The 23,342-nt window shown below is 40.6% G+C and overlaps 1 protein-coding gene across 2 annotated transcripts in view; it reads left to right on the forward strand.

Annotated features, from left to right (window-relative positions):
* LOC124367465 (protein phosphatase Slingshot) overlaps positions 1 to 23,342 on the forward strand; it is a 311,228-nt gene that overhangs the window by 151,447 nt on the left and 136,439 nt on the right. The gene's annotated exons all lie outside the window — the stretch shown is intronic.

Consider the following 23,342-nt stretch of genomic DNA (forward strand, 5'->3'; position numbering starts at 1 on the left):
TTCAATAAATTTCATCGTATAATGTATAGTCGTCTATCTTGCTTAATTTTTTGTCTGTCTGGTTGTATGTGTTTTTTAGAAAATAATTTTTACGTATGAAATGGTTTCAGATATTAAGTTGTAAGTTGGTAAGTTTAACGACCTTATTAGTGTACATCTTAGATAAGATTTTGAATATAATATCATTTACAGAAAGAAAATTTATTGCGGCCATTTAAAATTTGTCGAAACCTAATAACTTTAAGACGAGTGATTTATTAAAGAATAATAAGAATGATTCAAACTGTTGGTTTCAATGCAAACATTTTGGTGTTATGTTGAATGTTCTATGATAAGTAGTTAAGAAATAATTAAGATTTTTCAAGTACAGCGTTAGGAATGTATCCTCTTATCAGGTGCATAAGGCATTGTGCAACAGCTGATTTGATCTAACAACTGATAACAAATTAAGAGATAGCTAATTAATTGTTGTGATGATTTGTTATATCTTGGAACTAATGTTGGTTCTAACTAGTTAACCTCTACAAATTGTGTTTCAATAATATTGGTGTCGTGCTTTTAGTTGTGCTGTAAATATTAATTTACAATGAATATCAATTATGATTCCTTTTGTTTGTTGTTTTTACCTTTATTTTATCTTGGTAAAGTTTTGGTCTATAATTACGAGACAATCTTTTATATGGAAAGTTTAAAATTATTAAAATGGAGATGTTAATATTTCTAAGTTTCAAGATAAATAGAAGTTTAAAGTTTGAACACCACCTTTACTCTTACTGTGCTGGAAGGAATAAATAGTTTTCAGGTATGACTGGCTTTCAATTAAAGGGTACGTAAAAAGTCGAGTAACTAAAATTACAGCTTTTTATCTTGTGTATTTACAAATATTACCTTCTTTAGAGGCGTTTATTGCAGGTGTGTGTGGGGATGTAACAAACTGTTGAGAAATAACTTCCATATTTTCAGCAGTACGTACTGATCTAGAGCGACCACTTCGCAATAAATTATTTACTGTACGTCAATTTTGATCGCTGCAATCACACAGATAAAGTTGTGATCAAACTGCCACAGATTTATCACAATGAAAACTCATTGATCTTGGGTATCACATGATCGTAAACACTGATGTCCAAACAGTCGTTGTTGAATAAAACACAATACACTGTCAAAAGTAAATTCGCGATAGCGAATTGGTCAGTTTACCACTCGCAATCTTGGACAAAAATAAATCCAGACTGTACCCTAGATTAGATAAGCGGAGACACTGTGAGATAAACAATGTAGGTCACCACCCTGACTTTTGCAATCTCATGACATTCGTATAAAAACATTCATAACCTTCCTTACATTTTAAATCGCTTTAAGCCTCGCTTTCCCAATGTACCATTTACTGTGTAGGCCTTTCGTTCACCTTTAGAGTGCTCTGTGGGTACCATCGTGACCCCAGCAGCCTTGCCATACTGCAGACTGTGTAGGCAAGCAGGTGAAAGTGTTCAGGGCCCGGTAAAGGTTGAGAGAGGCTCCTGATTGAAATTCTAACGACAACGTAACCCCTGCCCTCAATGTTACCCGCGGTGGATGATCCACGATAAACAATGGTCCGGGTACGCTGGGAGGACACACAAAGGTCAGGTCGAAGTGCCTCGGTGCAGGGATCCAGTTGCCAGCTGGTGGTAGGGCTAGTGTACGCTTGAATATTCATGGGCGCTTGTCTCTCGATCGTTTGTTTTGGGTGTTGTGTAAAGCCTGAGGAGAGAGGTACTGTAAGACCTGTGGTGGAGTGGTCCTGCCACCCAACCACCGGGACAACCGATGTTGAGGGTGGCCAGAGTGATCTGAGATCAGCCCTTCTGTGTCCTTGTCGCCCGTCAATCTTTCTGGTGATGTTGAGGTGAAAGTGTTGATGTCACATTTGGGTTGTCATTTGGGTGTCATTTATTGACAACTACAGTACTCAAGCAATGTTCTATACTCAACTTTCTCAAGTGAAACCTGTGGGCTGTATAATGTTATCGTTATTCGATGGCAAGACAACACGTTTATCACAATTTACTCGTCCTTAATTGATATCCGCAATTGCTTCCTTGACTCTGCTGCAGTCTCATCTGGGTAATTCGAATAATCATAAAATCAAAGTGGACTTGTTCGTACATTGCTAGTTATGTCTCATTTACTTATTAGCGTTATGTACACGCAACATTTTAGGTTTTCTAAAAGTAAAGTTTTTTACGCCAAATTTTATTTACACTGCAACTACTACAGTTTGTGACAACATTTTAAACTCGATCAACCTGCTATACCCATGAATCATAACCATAACTAAATTTTGATCTGCAAGATCGTCCGTGACCACATTCGGTGTACCCAAGGTCTAAACGTAAAGTATTCATGTTTCTACTTAGAAGAGCAAAATTGAAATTTAGTAAAAATTCAATTTAGTGCTGTAAAGCACTGTTACTGATCTTAAGTTGTACATATCGTTAATTTTTGTTTGAACAAATAAGACTTTTTCAATTTCCTGGAGAAAAAGGTGTTGTGCAAAAGTTGTCTTTATAAACTACCGACCGATTTCTAACTGGTGTGTAGTGGTATACCCAAATGTATATACTTCATGTCGAGTATAAATGAAGAACGGAATGATAGAGGTGTAGCTTTCGTATTAGATTAGATAGACACTTTTTCCTCGAATTAATATTCCAATAAGTAATTTTGTCTTCAATATCGAATCACATAGAGTCTGGATTGTGAGCAGGATATTTCTCAAGAGGTAGGTTCCAATTTGTTCTAGCCTCAGATCTAGTATATAGGGGGTGACCATACGACCTTCACAGAGAGAGAGAGAGTTTGAGGAACTGTACGGTATCAGATTAAAAGAATTGTACCAAAATGAGTACACCGCGCCGCGTAGTATGATTTGCCGACAATGTTGTGGTCCCATGGTGTGCCGTAATGGGTGGCAATAACCCTATCTTAATAGGCAGCACCGCGTGTGTAGCACGCCCGCCGCGGCCTGCCACAGTGTTGCCAACCGTAATAAACAGGTCACTGTATAATGTGTGAGCCTGGTTATGTTCACAGGCAGATGTTATCGGGAGGCGGTTGCGTACATAGGTCACGTGTATTGGAATTGGGAATTTTACCACGATTGTGTCTATTTTCTTCCTCTGTTTACCTTCCCCAGATGAAATTGAAATTATTGTAAACGTTTAATGACTAGTTACGGATTTCGTAGGGCATTTTTTTATAACAAGAAGCTTAGAAGTCTGCATCTAGTCCTATAGGGCTGCTTCCGGAGTGACAGGATTTTTTTGGTTGGTCTCCTGTTGAAATTCATGAGAACAATTTAAGGCACTACCCCCTCGGAAGAAGGAAAAGCCAGCTCTGAACCAACCTCTCCAGTAAAAGCAGGCAAGGGATGGCACACCCTTATGACTAGGCTGGCAAGAACCTTTAACTCTTAAGGGGAGTTGAAGGTCGAAGGGTCAAAAAATAACAAAAAAAATGTTTTAGCTAAATTTGTTCTCTGTATCTTTCTGTACATTTTGATACCAAACATGGCCTATAAAAGTTGTTCTAAGTATTTTTTTATTTAATTTTATAAAATAGTCTGCATAGCCAATTTGCGACCAGTTCAGTTTCACCAACTTTTATTGACGATAATTATTTCTGTATTTGTTTGCACTTTGCATAGTACTCAAAGTGAAGAGTAAAGGTTGAAGAAAAATCAATGTTGGCAACACTTACTGCATATTATTTGTTGTCTATTGCTGTTTTTTCTTGTCTGCTTAGACTAACCTAGTATTGTTTACTGTTGTTTTCTGATTTGTCAGTGAGAAAGGTAAAACAAAGTGTTGTTGTTTGTGTTTATTATTTATAATAGTGAAATATTTTAGAGTTTAGTTGTAAATATGCCGAGAGTGCAAATAAAAAAACGTAAGTTTCACGGTAACAGGTTTACAAATGCTAATCCAAGGCAGGAAGCAGAGACTGAGGTTGTTGAACTTGCCTTCGCCTTGCACCTATGTAAGTAAATATACGAATACTCTCAGAAACTCTCTAGCTACTGTTACTGATAGTTGTATGAAAAATGCCACATTAGAAGCAATAAATGAGAATATAGATGATAAAGATGAAAAAAAAAAATTAGTACAGACATTCCAATTGCTTTTGATGGAACGTGGCAAAAAAGAGAGGATTCGTATCAAAAAATGCGTGTTGTACTGTTACGAGTGTTGATACCGGAAAAGTGTTGGATGTGGAAGTGTTGACAAAGTACTGCAGTGGATGTGGAAAAAAACAAAAGGCAACGAAGGTAAAATAAAAAGTCATGAACCTAATTGTTTAAAAAAATTATGAGGGGGACAAGTGGCGGCATGGAGTGCGTGGCTGCTGTTGCAGTTTGTCGGTCGACGATCGATACCTACGCGTGGCGTACGGTATGTAAAATTTTTAGGTGACGGCGACTCTAAGGCTCATCTGGCTGTAGTGGAAAGTTAATCCTTATGATGATGACACCCTGTTGAGAAGCTTGAATGTATAGGGCATATTTCCAAGAGAATGGCCACAAGGCTGCGAAAATTAAAAGCAAGGCTTGGCGGTTAAACCTCTGTCATATGGTAAATCTATAAAAGGAGTAGGTTAGACTTACAGATAAAGTTATTGATAAATTTCAGTCATATTATGGCAATGCAATTAGAGCTAATGTAAATAGTTTGGATAAAATGAAACGTTCTGTATGGTCCATATATTTCCATTACATCTCTACGGATGAACACCCGAGCCATCAGCTATGTCCACCTGCACCGGAAAACTTGGTGCAAGTACAATAAAGCTGTTTATGAAAAAAAAAGTCTTCAAGCATAAAAATACAGTTTCTGTTGCAGTAATGGAAGTTATAAAACCTATTTTTCAATCATTGGCTGATCCTAGTCTCCTTAAAAAATGCCTACATGGAAAAACCCAAAACGTTAACGAGTCTTTCAACAATATAGTCTGGAGTAGAATACCTAAGAATGTATTTGTTGGAAGAAAAACATAAGAAATAGGGGTATTTGATGCAATCTTGACATTCAATGATGGAAAAAATTAGGTAGATTAAATGTTTTGAAAGAACTTGGGATTGTTAACTACGGTATAAACACTGTTGTGGCGCTTGAAAAAAGCTGATGAGGTTCGACTTCAAAAGGCTCAACGGGCAGCACAGGATGCAACCAAAGAATCCAGAAATTGCTAAAAAGAAGAAAGAAAACTTGAAGAAGAAGAAGGAGCATCCTCTCAATACTGCCCAGGTGGATTTTAAGGTAAAATATTCACAATAATAAGCTGATTTTTTACATTTATGTCGTTTTCCGAAAGTTGCATTTTTTAGTTTTAGGAACCATTATCTCAGGTACTAGTAGAGTTATTGCTTTGAAATTTTTACTGGCTGTTTGTATATATGTAATGTACAAGATAAACTACAATGAATAAAATTCTTCAACTAGAAAAAAAATATTAAAACGTTTTGAAAAAAAAATGCGATTTTGAAAAAAAATTTATAATTTTCAAGTTATATTACCTATCAAGCTAATTTGTAGTTTATTTTACTTATAATTATGATGCAACAATCAAGCATAAAAAATTTCATGCTGTTAGTTGCTATGGTTACCCAGATATGTGTTCCTAAAATTCGTACTTTTAACATGGGCGGGAATGGGGCCTTCAACTCCCCTTTTAAGGAACGAACCCTACCAACTCCAACAGTCATCTCCCACAGAAAGCTATACCTATCATGGAATAATTTTAGGCCTTATAATCTTAAGCTGTGATCCCTCAGAAGAGGAGAAGCCAGCTGTGAACCAGCTTCGAGCTATCGAATTACCGCCAGAATCTCGACATTTGTGGTTAGTGATGAACCGCTCCTGGACATCCTTAAGGTTGCACAGATTGTGCCCAGTGACACATCGGCTTTTGCTGTACCCAGTGTGGGCCAGCCAGAAGTGAGGCCTTTGGGGAAGCGCAGTTTGTTATAACAAGTGCAAATCGATGACAATTATGGGTATTTAAGTTTAGTGTGTCAACAGAATGCAAAGAGTCAACCAACTTGCTCTTTACCCGAAATGGAAGGTAACGTACCAGTGGAACCTTTCTCGATAAAGATGATTGGATTCTATTATATGGCCAATGACAGACTATGGCCATTTGTACACATGCAGAAATAACTTATATATGTTTATGGGTGCGTATGTACTAAAATCACGCTTGGACAAGTTTGCTAAATCAGTGTTGTAGTTACACTAGAAACAAGCAAATGCAAGTGATCTTTCCCATTACTCAGTCGAAATAGGACTGTCAGACGATGAGGTAATTGTGATTGACATGGCGTTTTAATGATTTTAGAGATGCGAACAAGCTAGACAAGAATGGGTGAATGCAATTTTGTGCAAAAGAAGATGACTGGATGCTCGTATATTTCCAGACCTACTCCAGCAACCAGATAAATGTTATGAATATTTTAGGATGATTCCAAAAACTTACAGGCCTCCCTTATTTATCCCACTGCAACAATAAGTAGTTCAACCTCCATCTGTAACTCTAAACAAATTTTAAGCAACTACGATTAATTTTTTTATAACAAGAAGCTTAGAAGACTGCATCTAGTCCTAGATTAATTTCGAATAACAATCAACGTAGATTATGTATTGTCACTACTCCAAAACCAACTGACCAGTGGCAAGCTTGCCGGTAAAAATAAATTTATTTGTTTGCTCGGGAGCAGACAAGCTTATTGTGTAAGCGTGGTCTTGTGAGTACCAGTACCGACAAGTCAGTAGCTACTTGTTTAGACGCTTCCCTTCAAATTGTGTTTCTACAGGCAAGTTTGCACAAGCGTGCGTCACCAGTTTACTTGCCCAACCTTCTTGCTAATGTATACGCGCCCAAAGATCAATATAGAAATCGTTTTCTATGCAAGGAGATCAAGATAGTACACATATTTCCAGGAAGAAAACAGTTGTATCCAAAGAGATCTTCCATATACAAGGATCAACCCAAATTCGATTTTTGTGCTAAAATTGTTTCTTTCCGTGGAAACATTCACCAAATCCAATCATAGTCACGGTGATCCATCCACGGAGATCACAACTGAATCAAACTCCAAAGGAGGGATATCGTTCTCTTCAACGATCTTTCCAAAATTTAATGCCAGTGGAGAAACGTAATTTTATCCAAGGAGGTTTTCCCTCCGTATCAGAACCCGCAGCATTGCACAGCATTCAGTAGTTGATGGGCACCAACCATACGTTTAATTCCAAAGCTGAAACAGTTATGCTTACATTTTTCAAGGGGATCTTCTCCGTACCCGAACTTATTGCACTGTTTTGATTCGTCCACGAAGAACAATCCTTAGTCTAATCCTTGACCATCGCTGAATCCGATATCAAGCCTAAGAACATTGTTGTATTCAAGGGCATCCTTTCCAAAATCCAATCCAGAGTGGGATTTTGCTACACTCAGCCCATCTAAGGGTCGGAGTGCAGATCGTGCCTCAGTTTCGAAACGACAACAGGTAGTGTAGTGGACTGGCGTGTATCAGATGTGTCGTGCCGTGAAAGGTTGATCGTGCGAGGATCCCACCACCCACCGTGAGTCAGGTGCACTGCGGGGTTATGTAAGCGGCCCAGTTCGCCGAGTCTGCGGCCCAGTTCACCGCGTCAGCGGCCCTTCACTACAACTACACTGCTCGCTACCGCTGCAGATGATATCTTCATTAGACCGCTGCTATCGCTCGTGGATCGGCCAGTGTCGTGCGCTGCTGATCGAGGAGAAATGGGTCACAGGCCTTCCTTTCCGTGTTGCCCTTTACGTAAGGCCGTGGTTGCGGACAGTAGCGCCTACGTCCGTGGCCAAGTATAATAATAAACATACATTTGCTATCGAATTTAGTGACCATTAGTCAATTTGGAGAACACTACTAAATTGCATTGTGATAGGTATATGGGTAGTTAAAAAAATTTGGAGATCATCAGGGTTTCTGGTGCTGCAAGGAAAAGCGACTCATGAACTGTTTGGGGTGTTGCACAAAGCCATAGTTTTCAAGTAGGATCTTTATATTTCCTCCTTCCAAAATCTAGCCATTTATACTTTTGTGAGAATGCCTTTCTCTCAAACCTCAACAGCGAAAGCCTTCTTTTTGTGAATTAGGATCGACTCATCACTTTACTCTGTTAAGAATGTTAGAATGTATATGTACTTAATGGAATTTGCTTGGCCGTGAACATGCTCTGGCTGATTTGAAGATTAGAGCAATTTAAACAAGTAGATATTTTATTATTGCTCATACTACATACAACTCATCAAATATATCCTTTATATTCTGAAATTAAAAATGTTTTTCTTACGGAACAATTTGTTAAATTAGACATTTTTTTGATCAGGTTTCGTTAAGGAATTTGGAGTTTTTTTTATATTTTAATTCTCAATAAAAATTTTTAAAAATGGAGACGTCGTTCAGTGGATTTTGTGGAAACTCAGAAAGGTTTTTCGGGCAAAGAAGTACTGGAAGCCTTTTTGGAATTGCTACGGCGCGTAGAATACCGAACAGTGTCTTGTGTGTCGTGCGTTTTAGTATGGTCGTCTTGAAGGCGTCGCTGTGTTGGTTGGAAATAGTTGACATACATACTGTACAACACGTACATCCCTGAGACAATATAGGGATGGTCCAACAAATCTACTATTCGTACAGTAAAATATTCGTTAGTTACAGTCTTTGAGAAAGTCTTCTTTTCAGCTCTAGCTGTTCTGGTTGTTTTTATTTTTTATTCCAGTTTCTATTTTAAAACGCAGAAAGCCGCCCTTCTTATGTAGAGCGTTTTAATCACATTCATCCTTATGTATTTTCGAGTTTGCAAACGTTAAGTTTAATTTAATTTGTCGGTTTGCTTACTTTACATATTCTAGCTGTGGATTACATAATCTTGTGGCGATGCTAAATAAAATCGTAGACCAAGGTTGGCCAGCATTCGTTTGCACGTCTACTTTAGAAAAGGTTATTTGTTTTGTCTTTTTCAGAAACATATGTTTCTATTTATTTAGAAAACGTTTTGGGTTTAAAAAGATTCGTCGTTTATATGTAAATTGAATATCTGTAGGAAAATCATTGGGTCCAAAACAGATCCCTGCGAAGTACAATGTTTATTTAGTGTTTACTTAGAGAAATTTACATATGTTACATTATATAATGCGGTACCAAAGAAGCGCGCAGTGATCGCGTACACAAGGACAGTGTGTCTTACATTGTGTATGCCAGCCATGACTGCAGTGAAGGCAGGATGCCTCGTGAATCAATCATGCACGGCATAACGTCGGGTCCTGGCGCCGCGACGCCCGTCGCCTAGCAACGGGACCAACAAACCCCACGTGTTGTGGGCTTATTGTGCGCTCGTATATTTCCAAAGTGGGCGATAATTCAGTTTTCCATTATCGAACAAACGCGGGTCCGCTGTGTATTGTTACATTCTCGACTGAGTAATTTTTAATGGGTGGCGGCAATTTGCTAATGCGGGTTTTACAAACAGTGGGAGTTCTCTGTTCGCGTTGTTCTAGTTGCTCTTGTTTCCCCTTTATTATGATTACCAATTAATCACTTATCATGAGGCGTTTCTTTAAAGTTGGAAAGTTTCTTTAAGAACGCTTTGACTTTAAATGAACTGCAACAATAACTTCCAAATCATACAGTCTCTTAATAATTACGTTTTAAACGTTGGTTCGGATTATCTATTTTAATAGGTTCGCCAGTCTTGATTGGATTTGTCTTGTTTTAAAGTAAATATTTAAGAAGAATTTAATAAGCGTGTAAGCCTCCCAAATTGTGGTTGTCTCCGGTCTGCGGCGTGTTAGGGTGCAAAGGTTTTCAATCGAATGCACCACAATAATTTACAATTATGATAGTGTCGGACCTGTTATCATGGCTAATTATACACTAACCAACGAGCATCCCCCAAAGACGATAATAAACTACTGGTATCAAACTTCACCCTTGTGATATTTTCTGTTTGTTATCTAATATACAGTCCAAATTTCTAGTAAATTTTGTTATCGCATTTTTATGTAAGATCTGGAGTGGCTTCACTAGTGTAATTCAAAATTCTCTCTTTTTCCGTTTCTCCTTTTCTTTACTTTTTATCTTTACCTGTGATTTCTCGTTGTGTGCTATGAAACGATGAATGACTGAAAGTCTTTCTGACTTGCAGAAAGCTGTCAGACATTTCGGTGCTCGTATTGTGGGAAGGAAATCCCTGAAACGTGTCCTGTCAGTATTCGGAACTTCTTTAATTGCTTTTGCAACACGGTACGCAACACAACGAACACGCACACGTGAGGGAGGGACAGGAACACGTGCTACACGTAAACGTGTTGTGACATAACGGTCGGTGGAGGGGAAGTGGGGGGAGTCGGCCTTGGTTACCAGTTTTTTAATAAAATACAAGAATATAGACTGGATCAACTATTGCAACTGAGATGCAAATGTGGTCACGCCTTTACCTTCCCAATTGTTACAGAGAATACTGTCCAATACTGTGTTGTGATTATTGCGTGGCTGAGAATATATTCGATTGTTACAATATTAACAATTAGGGTTTGCGGCTGAAGGACCGGGTCGTTGCCTCGCACACACGCAATTTGCCGTTTTCAGTGTGGGATATTCAATGATATCTTAGGCTCAAGAATGAGCCATACTTGCAATAGGATAATATCACAAATAATAAAAACCTGTTCTTGATTGGTTTTGTGTAGAGAACCTGTCAATTACTTGAATATAATTAATTACTTTAAAAAAAACGTTCGGAGGACCAGTCGGGGTATCCGGCTTCCGACGAATTCAAATGAGGCAATTTAAAGATAGGAAATGTGCCAAAGAAGTTGCCGGCCAATAGAAGTTGCCTATCCCGAGCACCACTACAAGAGGAGTTCCTGGAACAAGTGCACGAGTTCAGAGGGAAACGAGACCAGAGAGAATTCCAGTGGGGATCCAGAGGTCCACACTGGCGGATAGTCCACGTTCGCTGAAGAACATACATACACCTTAGTACGTACAACGGGGTAAGTAAAGGTTAACAAGGGATAACAGATTGGATAAATAATACAGGAGAATGATGAGCTAGAGAGGGTAAGATGGATAATTAGCAGAGAAGTGATGTGTAGAGGAGGTGTCGACAGTGACAGCGACCATACAGTTACAAGAGAAGCAGCTCCACTAGCAGTCGAGAGGCGCGGGCAGATAAATTTAGAATTGGTATTTGAGTTACAACAGCTGATCTCTCTTAACGCCCATTGAGTAAACTTTAATATGTTGAATTAAATAATGTATTTATTAAACTAAACCATTGGAGAGATCCACCAGGTAACTAATATGTCGGAAATGCGGACTGTCCTAATGTCCAGTAATTGTAATCCCCAAAACTACCTGTTCCCTAGCGGCGGTCATTATTTGATAGTACTGTAGGCAGACGTCCGTCCGCCAGTGAGAATGTCGCGAGCCGCGAGCAGGTAGTTCCGAACTCTCCGCACGCGTCTCTGCATTTGTCACATCGCGCTTTCCACAGAGGCACTCCCACCAGACTGACGAAATCGGCGGGAATAGATACGTTCATAAAATCGGCCATTTTAGTAGCTGGCGAATACATATGAGCCACGTGTTGTTGGCTCGTTCAGCGTGGAGCATGCTTACTGATGGATGGTGACGTGCGGTTCACGATTAGTACGAACAAAGGACGTTGAAATTGGTTCGTAGCGATCCAAATTTTATTTAACTCTGTTATTGCTTTACAACAGCGTTGATATTGGTAGACCGCAGTTTATTTAAAGACAGCCAAGGTCAGCAGGTTTCAGGATATTTCGCCTTCGTCAACGTTACAAAAATAACACAACGTTTCGTGGATTGCAATCCATCGCCGTCTTCAGGTGCCACAACTACACAAGTTGTAAAGTTAAGCTTAATATAACAGTTCAAAACTTACCAATATGTTAAAGTTCAAGTTTAAAAAATCTTTATTTATTTAAGAATTTACTTATATTATTACATTTCATATACCAACATGGCACGTGCGAAATGAAAAACAAAACGGTTTTACACACTTATATTTATATCACAGGCCTTCAGCTGGCTGCGGTTCTACATTCAGTCTTTAATATATGACTTGTGTACAAGACAAACATACACTTTCACATATACATTCATGTGATACAGGCAGGTAATATATCCACCTCTATAAGTACAGTTCAAACAGAATAACAAATAAATAAATTACTAACAATAAATAAATAACTAAGTGACGTATATAGTCCAACATGACAATAATCAACTATTAAGACTTTAAAGTGGCAATAAATAAATACATTTATGATAGAAATTTCGTAATAGTCAATAAATAAATTATAAAATAAATATCCAACAAATGTAAATATCTAATGACCGATACAGATCCGACAGATGTGTGTGTGTGTGTGTGTGTGTGTGTGTGTGTGTGTGTGTGTGTGTGTGTGTGTGTGTGTGTGTGTGCGTGCGTGCGTGTGCGTGTGCGCGTGTGCGTGTGTGTAGTAACGATGGACCAGATGATTGTTGTTCAGATGTTGTACACACAATTTGTTCACAGACTCGGTGAGTTCAGTTCAGTTCTGTTTAAGATTTTTTTCACACTTGAAGAAGAGGATGAATACCAATTCTAGAAACGTCGTGGTCTATTTTTAGTAACATTAACGCTCACAGATGTCTAAAAACACTTCTACTTTCAAATCAATAACACAGTTTTAAAAAACTCAGTATGTACAAAAATAAAGTTTAAATGGTGTGGTTCGCTAGTTGGGGGCATAATAAGAATAGTATCTCCAGGGGTGTTAAAACAGAAAACTATCAACCTACAAACAGTGAGTGGGGGACAGAAAATCCGAAATGAGAACGTTCACTTGTGCCTGGGTGCGGTCCGCGAGTTCGCGATATCGCAGATATTAAATTATTCACATTCGCGAGATTGACGGGGGCACTGAGGGACCGTAGGTCGGGAGTGGGAGTCGGGGACCGTTGACGGCTGCGGTCGTGATTGTCGGTGAGCGGTTTTCCTTGACTCCGCATTCCATGCGCAGATTTGGCCCCCGCGCCTCGAGCTTACCGCGATATCGCGACCCGTGTTGGCGGTCCGCCTGGGTAATCGTTGCCGGCTTTGTATGTTACACTCGTTCGAACACTTCTTATTGGATTGTCAAACCCACTTTGATGTCAGCTCATCACCCAGTAAAAATTTGCATTAAATAGAATGATCCTAATTAAATAAATTTTTTTTCCTCGCTCAAACGACAATGTTTGCACATTCATTCGACCCAACCACTCGCCAAATTTCTAATCCCAGTCCAGCTCGGGTGTCAGTCAGCCAAATGGGTGGTCTCCCAGTTATGTGGCAGAAATTCGCCTACATTATTAAATGCCTGGTATGTTAAACAGTGTTTTTTTTTATAGAATCTGTGGCAACTTGTTCATGAAATGGACACTCGCTTTTGAGGACAAGTGTTCAAAGATTAATGTCCTCTGTTTTCCGGTTTGGTAGATTTCTCTGCCCTCAGTCTCTTATCTATGAATGCCTTGGCCCCTTGTGAAGGCACATTTAGACATACAAAATAATGTGGTTTCCAAGATGTGTTAACTGGGAAGCGTCAATAGTTTTGAAAGCCTCTTTGCACGACTCTTCGGGTTTTAATTTTGTAATAATTCGAACAGCTATTTTCTGAAGGCCTCATGAACTCTGCGTTTGCACATGTTCACCAAAGCACTGCTCCGGAAAAGAGGTGTGGGTAAATGAGGTTAAATGATGTGGGTTCTTATACGCAGTCATAAGAACCTGAATCTGGCAGTATTGAGCTAACGATCTCAAACAAATGCGTAAGGAATGCTTGGTACAGACAACATTGTTTTGAACATTCCATATCAACCATTGATCCTGGTGTATTCCAAGTAATTTTGTTGAATTTAACGTTTTCCAGCATGCAGTCTGCCAACATTGCCAACATTGAGTCTGAAGGGCGGAAGGAAAAATTGAAGTTGTTGATTTTACAAAATGCATTGTGAGACTGATGGAGTTGAAATTTTGGACACAATTGTTGAGATCGACAAAAGATTGGAGTTCCAGATTTGATTGTGCTAAAACAGAGAGTCATATCATCAGCATAATTTACGAGGCGCTTTTGCAGTATTGATGACCCTAAGTAGTTGACTGATCAAAAAGAAGGTTGGACTGAGAATAGAGCCCTGAGGAACTCCATAGCTCAGATTTTATTGAATTAGAAAATTGGTTTGAAAATTGGATTTTTTGCGTTCTATCGCTAAGAAAAGCATTGTTTTAGTCATTTACCTGAAGAAGAGATCAGATTGCAGATCTCGAAACGTAGTGTTCGATGGGAAATGTCCGGAAAATCCTGTTTCTTCACACAGTGTTCCGATGTTAATAATTAATCACAATCAACTGGTCGACATTGTAACGCCCCGCCACAGTGAATTGCTTGAGTCACGTCTATACGGGCAGTGTCAGGGCCGGGTTAGATCCGTTATTATCAATTCACTGTACACTGATGCTGGGGGCTACGTACGACATGCAACCGTCTAAACCAGCGCGGACAACCCTGCATTAGTGTCCGGCGCAATCGCACAGCCAGCCGGTTGTTTGTATCTAGTTGGCCTTGTTAACGTCAGTTACAATTAATCAATCTCACTTGTGTTGTGTTTTCCCTTGTACCGCACTGAAGGAGACACAGCATTCTTGGCTATAGCTACCGCCAACAATGGTTTTGGGGAGAATTTGTGTAATGTTTGGTCGTGGAATTTTGTAATCACCCAATGCTGTCTACTTTAAGGATGTACACAGTGAGATATGGGATTCAATCCAACTCCCGAAATTGTGACATGCATTGAATAATGAGCTTGAATTGAATCATATGTGTGTGCTTTTAGTTGTCAATAACGTGTACTACTAGAAGTTGATATCGTTGTAATAATAACAACTGATAATATAAATATGTGGTTGTTGTTTTATAGATCCCACGTAATAACAATCTGAGGTCGGCATAACTAAACACTTTTCTACATGCTTGTTGTTCAACAAATCAATTTGAAAGTTTCTCATATAAACATTTTCAATTTTTGTTGCCCGAAGACTTAACTGCAGACTTGCCTTAATGAAATTACAGTCTAGAATCTGTAAAAAAACCGAAAAGGAAACACCGCCTTCTACGGTATCTGTGTAACTTAAATAATAATTCAGTATATACTAAAGAGAATAATATAATGGACAAACGAAAAACTAAAATTACCAACAAATACCAATGTTATGATACAATAAAATATTATTGACAAGGTTAGTAAGAATCAATGACCACGTACAAATTAAGTTCGAAATCCAATATAACTTGAAACGATATGACAGATGGTGTAATTAACCAAATGTATCACGTCAACCATGCTATTAATAATAAATTAACTTTGCGATTTATTCCAAGGTTTTATTAAAAAAACATGATTCTGAATAGAGAAAAGCAAAGCAGTAATCTTTCTACTGAATTCATTTCAATTATTAGTTCTTTTTATATCTGCAGGTAATTGATTAAAGTAATTGGGTCTAAGTAGCAAAAGGAGTGGCGGAAAGCTGATCTAAGGGTCTGTATGAAATCAACACACTAAAATTTAAAAAAACTTACTTGATCACCTCAGAACTTGAAATTTGGTATGAAGGTAGTCCTTATATAGATTAGGGAAATTGTCAATTTCCCCCAAAATATTTTCAAATGGTTTCAAAGTTACGTCTATGTAAAGTTTTTCGAAATCCGCCTAAAACAGGAACCTAAAATCTTTTGAAATCACCATAGCTTTTATCGTAATCGCGAGCTAGAGGAATAGGAGTGGTCATTTTATTAAGTTTTAAATGTTCTTTATTTTGATGAACACCATACTTTTCCAAAATAAAAATTTTAAATTTTGATTTAAAAAATTCTCTCAAAAAGTGCATTTTTGAAAACGTAGAAAACCTTGGATATAAATAGTTTATATTTTTGGTAAGTAATGGTCAACATTTCAAATTGGGAGGATAATAGGTTCATAGTTAAATAATTTAAGAAAGGGAGTTTACGACTTTTGTAAGAGTTTCGTACAATGTATTCTTATATAACTCAATTTCATAATGATGGTTTCCTCAGTATTTTCAGCAACAGTTGGAAAATAAAAAGTAATCCTGGGCGTGGACCAACCATGTTCTTATTGGGTGTTACATAGCTGAATGACACAACCAGTGCAGATAGCTGTGGGGAACTGTTGACATTAATTTGTAGTACCAGACCCCCATCAGCCGCGATAGTTAACTGGGCGGCAACGATTCTAGCTACAAGTCAAGTCGTAACATAATTACAACCCGTGTGCTTGCTGTTGGTCAGTGTGGTTTCGTCAGATACCATTACACTACATGGTTCGATCTTACAGCACGGTGGACTGTTTCATCGCCCCAGACAACGACAGGAAACGGTGTCCATGAAGTTCTGTTTCTCGCCGGTGTCGGCTGCGACAAAGTGCTCCATAAACGGGTTAAAACCCGATTAGTTCGTTCATTGGCTATTCGGTTCAACGTCGAAATAAAAACCTCGGGGACATTTTGTTTTATGGTTTCTAGATGGTACCTCGTTGAGCTCGTTTAACGTAGCTGTCTGTGGTAATCGAACTGTTGCGGTGTTAAATCATCGGTAGTTCCTTCTCAGTGAGCTCGAGAATTTGTACAATGAATTTATGAATTTATATTATTCAACAATGAACAATGAATTTATATTATTCATTTGAACCTGTGTACAGGGTGAGTCTGCACACACGCGACATGCTCTCAAGGAACATTCTGGACGCCTAAATCATATGGCTTTTCAACACTATTGATTCTTTTCATATTTTGAAAAGGTTTTCTAAGCAGCACCCATACCATCAGAACAAATGGCGCCGAAATAAAAGTTTGCACATTTGTGTTATACTTTTTGGACAGTACAGTAATGATCAGAAAAGTATTTAAGAGATGATTTGAGGAAAATTGGTCTTTTAAATAAGTATGCTTATTGTTGAAGGTAAATTTACATTGAATGGTGAGGTGATTTCTAACCCATCGGATAGTGTATAGAAATGGCGTTAAAATTTGAATTATATTTCTATAACAGTTTGGGTGCAATTGAACACTTAAAAGAACTGTATTAACTGGAATTCACCAGTGTAACTGCGTATACATGGCGTTATAAAGCATCGGTGCAGTTCCGCGCTGTAAGGCCTTGTATACGGTAAGCTCTGTGTAATAATTATAACGTCTTTGGATTCGGTTTTTAAAATGCACTATGCAATCTAACGAATCATTCCGTAGTTAATTCATACATTGCAATTTTGTTTACAATTAACTCTTACAATCGAATACTTATCGCTTGAATGTGGTTTCCTAAACAACGTATTAGATTCTCTTTGGTATCATTGAAATACGAAACTGTATTGAAGAAATTTTTACAGCATTTTTCGACGTCGTTAACGTTGTAAGTTTCCATAATCGTACATGTATTCCTCCCTCTCTTCAAAAATGATGGTAGCGTACGCTACTTGTGACGCTGTATCGAGTCAACAGAGTTTAAATTACGATTTGAATTAATAGAAGTGATGTCCCACAAAGTTTATTTTTCCATATTTTTTTCTGGAGCAATACGGTTACTTTTTATGTTTCTCTAATTTGTGTCGGTGATGAAGAGGGTGATGAACCATTCGTAATTGTATTCAATATTGATATACGTAAAACAGACTTGTAGACAATCGCAGTTGATTATCCGGTTGTTAATGTGTTCGATCCGGATGTAAGATGTATGAAACCGGATTGCAGTGATTCTGCCGTAAATAGTAATGCGAGTAGCGGCCGCAAAACCGACAGAAAGTCTTACTCATAGTTCAGGTGCGGGCAGGAGATGAAGGCTCGAGGTCGACGGCCCTGTCCTGTAATCGCGAGGTGTCACGTCAACCATCCGAGAGCGACAGGTGGACTGATGGTCCCCCCCTCCCCTCACCATCACCTCGCGTCAGCTGATACTGACAGGTGCTCTCCAGCACGCCTCGTCGTTGTCATCGACTAATTCGCCTCATCGACCATCCCATAAATGGTATCCGATCTGAGGCTTCTCGCTCGTCCTAGAGCTGCTAGTGACAGGTGCTCTCCAGCACGCCTCGTCGTTGTCATCGGCTAATTCGTTTCATCGACCATCCCATAGATGGTATCCAATCTGAGGCTTCTCGCTCGTCCTAGAGCTGCTAGTGACAGGTGCTCTCCAGAACGCCTCGTCGTTGTCATCGACTAATTCGTTTCATCGACCATCCCATAGATGGTATCCAATCTGAGGCTTCTCGCTCGTCCTAGAGCTGCTAGTGACAGGTGCTCTCCAGCACGCCTCGTCGTTGTCATCGACTAATTCGCTTCATCGACCATCCCATAGATGGTATCCGATCTGAGGCTTCTCGCTCGTCCTAGAGCTGCTAGTGACAGGTGCTCTCCAGCACGCCTCGTCGTTGTCATCGACTAATTCGCTTCATCGACCATCCCATAGATGGTATCCGATCTGAGGCTTCTCTCGCTCGTCCTAGAGCTGCTAGTGACAGGTGCTCTCCAGCACGCCTCGTCGTTGTCATCGACTAATTCGCTTCATCGACCATCCCATAGATGGTATCCAATCTGAGGCTTCTCGCTCGTCCTAGAGCTGCTAGTGACAGGTGCTCTCCAGCACGCCTCGTCGTTGTCATCGACTAATTCGCTTCATCGACCATCCCATAGATGGTATCCGATCTGAGGCTTCTCGCTCGTCCTAGAGCTGCTAGTGACAGGTGCTCTCCAGCACGCCTCGTCGTTGTCATCGACTAATTCGCCTCATCGACCATCCCATAAATGGTATCCGATCTGAGGCTTCTCGCTCGTCCTAGAGCTGCTAGTGACAGGTGCTCTCCAGCACGCCTCGTCGTTGTCATCGACTAATTCGCTTCATCGACTATCCCATAGATAGCATTCGATCTGAGGCTTCTCTCACGTCCTAGAGCTGCTAGTGACAGGTGCTCCCCACCACGCCTCGTCGTTGTGATCGACTAATTCGCTTCATCGACCATTTCATAGATGGTATCCAATCTGAGGCTTCTCGCTCGTCCTAGAGCTGCTAGTGACAGGTGCTCTCCAGCACGCCTCGTCGTTGTCATCGACTAATTCGCTTCATCGACCATCCCATAGATGGTATCCGATCTCAGGCTTATCTCACGTCTTAGAGCTGCTAGTGACAGGTGCTCTCCAGCACGCCTCGTCGTTGTCATCGACTAATTCGCTTCATCGACTATCCCATAGATAGCATTCGATCTGAGGCTTCTCGCTCGTCCTAGAGCTGCTAGTGACAGGTGCTCTCCAGCACGCCTCGTCGTTGTCATCGACCATCCCATAGATGGTATCCGATCTCAGGCTTCTCTCACGTCCTAGAGCTGCTAGTGACAGGTGATCTCCAGCACGCCTCGTCGTTGTCATCGACCATCCCACAGATGGTATCTGATCTCAGGCTTCTCTCACGTCCTAGAGCTGCTAGTGACAGGTGCTCTCCAGCACGCCTCGTCGTTGTCATCGACTAATTCGCTTCATCGACCATCCCATAGATGGTATCCGATCTGAGGCTTCTCGCTCGTCCTAGAGCTGCTAGTGACAGGTGCTCTCCAGCACGCCTCGTCGTTGTCATCGACTAATTCGTTTCATCGACCATCCCATAGATGGTATCCGATCTGAGGCTTCTCGCTCGTCCTAGAGCTGCTAGTGACAGGTGCTCTCCAGCACGCTTCGTCGTTGTCATCGACTAATTCGCTTCATCGACCATCCCATAGATGGTATCCGATCTGAGGCTTCTCGCTCGTCCTAGAGCTGCTAGTGACAGGCGCTCTCCAGCTGCCTCGGCGTTGTCATCGGCTAATTCACTTCATCGACCATCCCATAGATGGTATCCGATCTGAGGCTTCTCGCTCGTCCTAGAGCTGCTAGTGACAGGTGCTCTCCAGCTGCCTCGTCGTTGTCATCGGCTAATTCACGTTTCATCGACCATCCCATAGATGGTATCCGATCTGAGGCTTCTCACTCGTCCTAGAACTGCTAGTGACAGGTGCTCTCCAGCACGCCTCGTCGTTGTCATCGACTAATTCGCTTCATCGACCATCCCATAGATGGTATCCGATCTGAGGCTTCTCGCTCGTCCTAGAAGCTGCTAGTGACAGGTGCTCTCCAGCACGCCTCGTCGTCATCGACTAATTCGCTCATCGACCATCCCATAGATGGTATCCGATCTGAGGCTTCTCACTCGTCCTAGAGCTGCTAGTGACAGGTGCTCTCCAGCACGCCTCGTCGTTGTCATCGACATCGCATCCATCCCATAGATGGTATCTGATCTCAGGCTTCTCTCACGTCCTAGAGCTGCTAGTGACAGGTGCTCTCCACCACGCCTCGTCGTTGTGATCGACATCGACCATCCCATAGATGGTATCCGATCTGAGGCTTCTCTCACTCGTCCTAGAGCTGCTAGTGACAGATGCTCTCCAGCCTCGGCGTTGTCATCGACTAATTCACTCATCGACCATCCCATAGATGGTATCCGATCTGAGGCTTCTCACTCACGTCCTAGAGCTGACAGTGACAGTTGATCTCCAGCTGACCTCGCGTTGTCATCGACTAATTATCGACCATCCCATAGATGGTATCCGATCTGAGGCTTTCTCACTCGTCCTAGAGCTGCTAGTGACAGTTGCTCTCCAGCTGCCTCGGCGTTGTCATCGGCTAATTCACTTCATCGACCATCCCATAGATGGTATCCGATCTGAGGCTTCTCGCTCGTCCTAGAGCTGCTAGTGACAGGTGCTCTCCAGCTGCCTCGGTCGTTGTCATCGGCTAATTCACGTTTCATCGACCATCCCATAGATGGTATCCAATCTGAGGCTTCTCGCTCGTCCTAGAGCTGCTAGTGACAGGCGCTCTCCAGAACTGCCTCGGCGTTGTCATCGGCTAATTCACGTTTCATCGACCATCCCATAGATGGTATCCGATCTGAGGCTTCTCGCTCGTCCTAGAGCTGCTAGTGACAGGTGCTCTCCAGAACGCCTCGGCGTTGTCATCGGCTAATTCGATCCCATAGATGGTATCCAATCTGAGGCTTCTCGCTCGTCCTAGAGCTGCTAGTGACAGGTGCTCTCCAGAATCGTCGTTGTCATCGGCTAATTCGTTTCATCGACCATCCCATAAACAGAGGCTTCTCACTCGTCCTCTAGTGACAGGTGCTCTCCAGCACGCTTCGTCGTTGTCATCGACTATTTCGCTTCATCGACCATCCCATAGATGGCATCCGATCTGAGGCTTCTCGCTCGTCCTAGACCTGTTAATAATGAAAACAAAACGTTTTACCTTTTTTAAAGAATTAATTAAAGTTTGATATTGTTGGTGTCTGACAAAAACTCAAAAGTTGTTTTAATAAAATCAAGTCAATAAAAAATTATTTATTTTATACTTACGTATATGACGAATGATTTACAAAAAAAAATTTAAATAATTCTAGAACAATATTTACAGAGAAGTTTGTAACATTATTGTAATTTGATAAAATCCAATCTGGTTCGAGCCGAATTTAACATGAGGATAGATTTATTGCAGTCTTCTAAACTTGGAGAACGCAATTTGCGTTTAGAAGTTAAGATTTAATAGCAGTGAGATAAAAATAGCAGTGTTGCAAATAAACTCGTTCGGATATTCTGGGCGATCGTCCAAAACAATTTAGCCGATCAGCCGCTTTAGATTTGGAATAATGGGCCGTCGCGTCGGCTGCTGGGGCGCTGGGCCGCCCCGGCGTGGTTCCGTAGCCAAAATTATCCCGGCTGATGTGCGTGTGGAGAAACAGGCAGTAACTGTTGTACGTGAGATACAACCCTGCGTGTCTGGTCGGCCTGAGAGCTAATTTAGCTCCGCACACACTTGCCGACTGTTGTATCAATCCTATTGATTCCTCTGTTGAAGATAATCCTTGATGCTATGGCTTTGCATTGGCATCGTCCGTAAAGTCTTGTACAAAGCGACCTAGAGAAGTCTGCTTCCCGGTAATTTATGTGTGACAGATAATCATGATGATGTTCCTACACCAACAAGACCAAATTGTTGCCGTTTTGAAAATTTTTTGTGAATGACCCTCCAAGGAATATCCAAGTCCTTGCGCTTTCCAACGCAAAGAATTTCAAAAGACAACTGCCTCCACTTATCGTAGCTATGGTAGGAAGGGTGGATTCAATTTGATTATCGGTTTAGTTCCAATTCACCTTCCTTTTATTGCAGCGTCTGTTATCTGACGCTGTCTCAGACTTGATTCCTGGAATCGGAGTCGTGTTCGACTGAAGAGATCCGAAGAAAGTCGACGACGAAGAAGCTCAAATGAAATATTTACATCGTTCCGACATAAGATACACCTATAAATAAGTGAACTGGAGCTAAACTCAAACTTTTATTCAATCAACCCTTCCTACCATAGCTACGTTGTGTAGAAAACTGTTGCTCCACGGTGCTTAGAGATCGTGTTTATCACATCGCAGTTCACACAATTGTGTACCTGATAAGACAATGAGACTACCACTTCACCTCTTTATAGGCGTCTCTGGTGTCAAAACGATGTAAATGTTTCGTTTTGAGCTTCTTCGACGTCGACTTTCTTTGGATCTCTTAAGACGAACATGACTCCAGATTCCAGGAGTCAAGTCTGAGACAGCGTTAGATACCAGACACTGCAATAGAAGGAAGGTGAACTGAAGTTAAACTCAAAATTCAACTCCCTCCACTTTTTGACATACCGTTTGGGAAGGGTAATAAATCATGGCTCTCGGCACAAAATGGGAGTTTCGTCGACATGTTTCCTGACCGCTCAGAATCCTTTTTGTTTGAAGTTTATTATTGACGTGGATCATTTGAGATGGTAACAGGTTTTCGGGCATTTGCCATTGTTTTGTCAGCGTAATGCAATTTTCGCAATATTAACGGTGAGAAATGTCCAAAAATTCAAATTTTCTTGTGTCCCCTGTGTGATTATAAATTCTTAAAGAGATGTATTCCAATTTTGATGAAATTGAGTTTATGATTTTGTTGTGTCACATTTAACATTGCCCTTGTATCTTAAAACAAGATAGGTCTAGAAAGATAACATAGTCCTGCTTCTGCCAAAATCTGGTTTCGGCCCACTTCCAGTGATGTATGAATATCCTCAGAATTCACAATGTGCCAAAAATACCTCCC

The sequence above is a fragment of the Homalodisca vitripennis genome, chromosome 8 (assembly GCF_021130785.1).
Source record: "Homalodisca vitripennis isolate AUS2020 chromosome 8, UT_GWSS_2.1, whole genome shotgun sequence".
NCBI lineage: Eukaryota > Metazoa > Arthropoda > Insecta > Hemiptera > Cicadellidae > Homalodisca > Homalodisca vitripennis.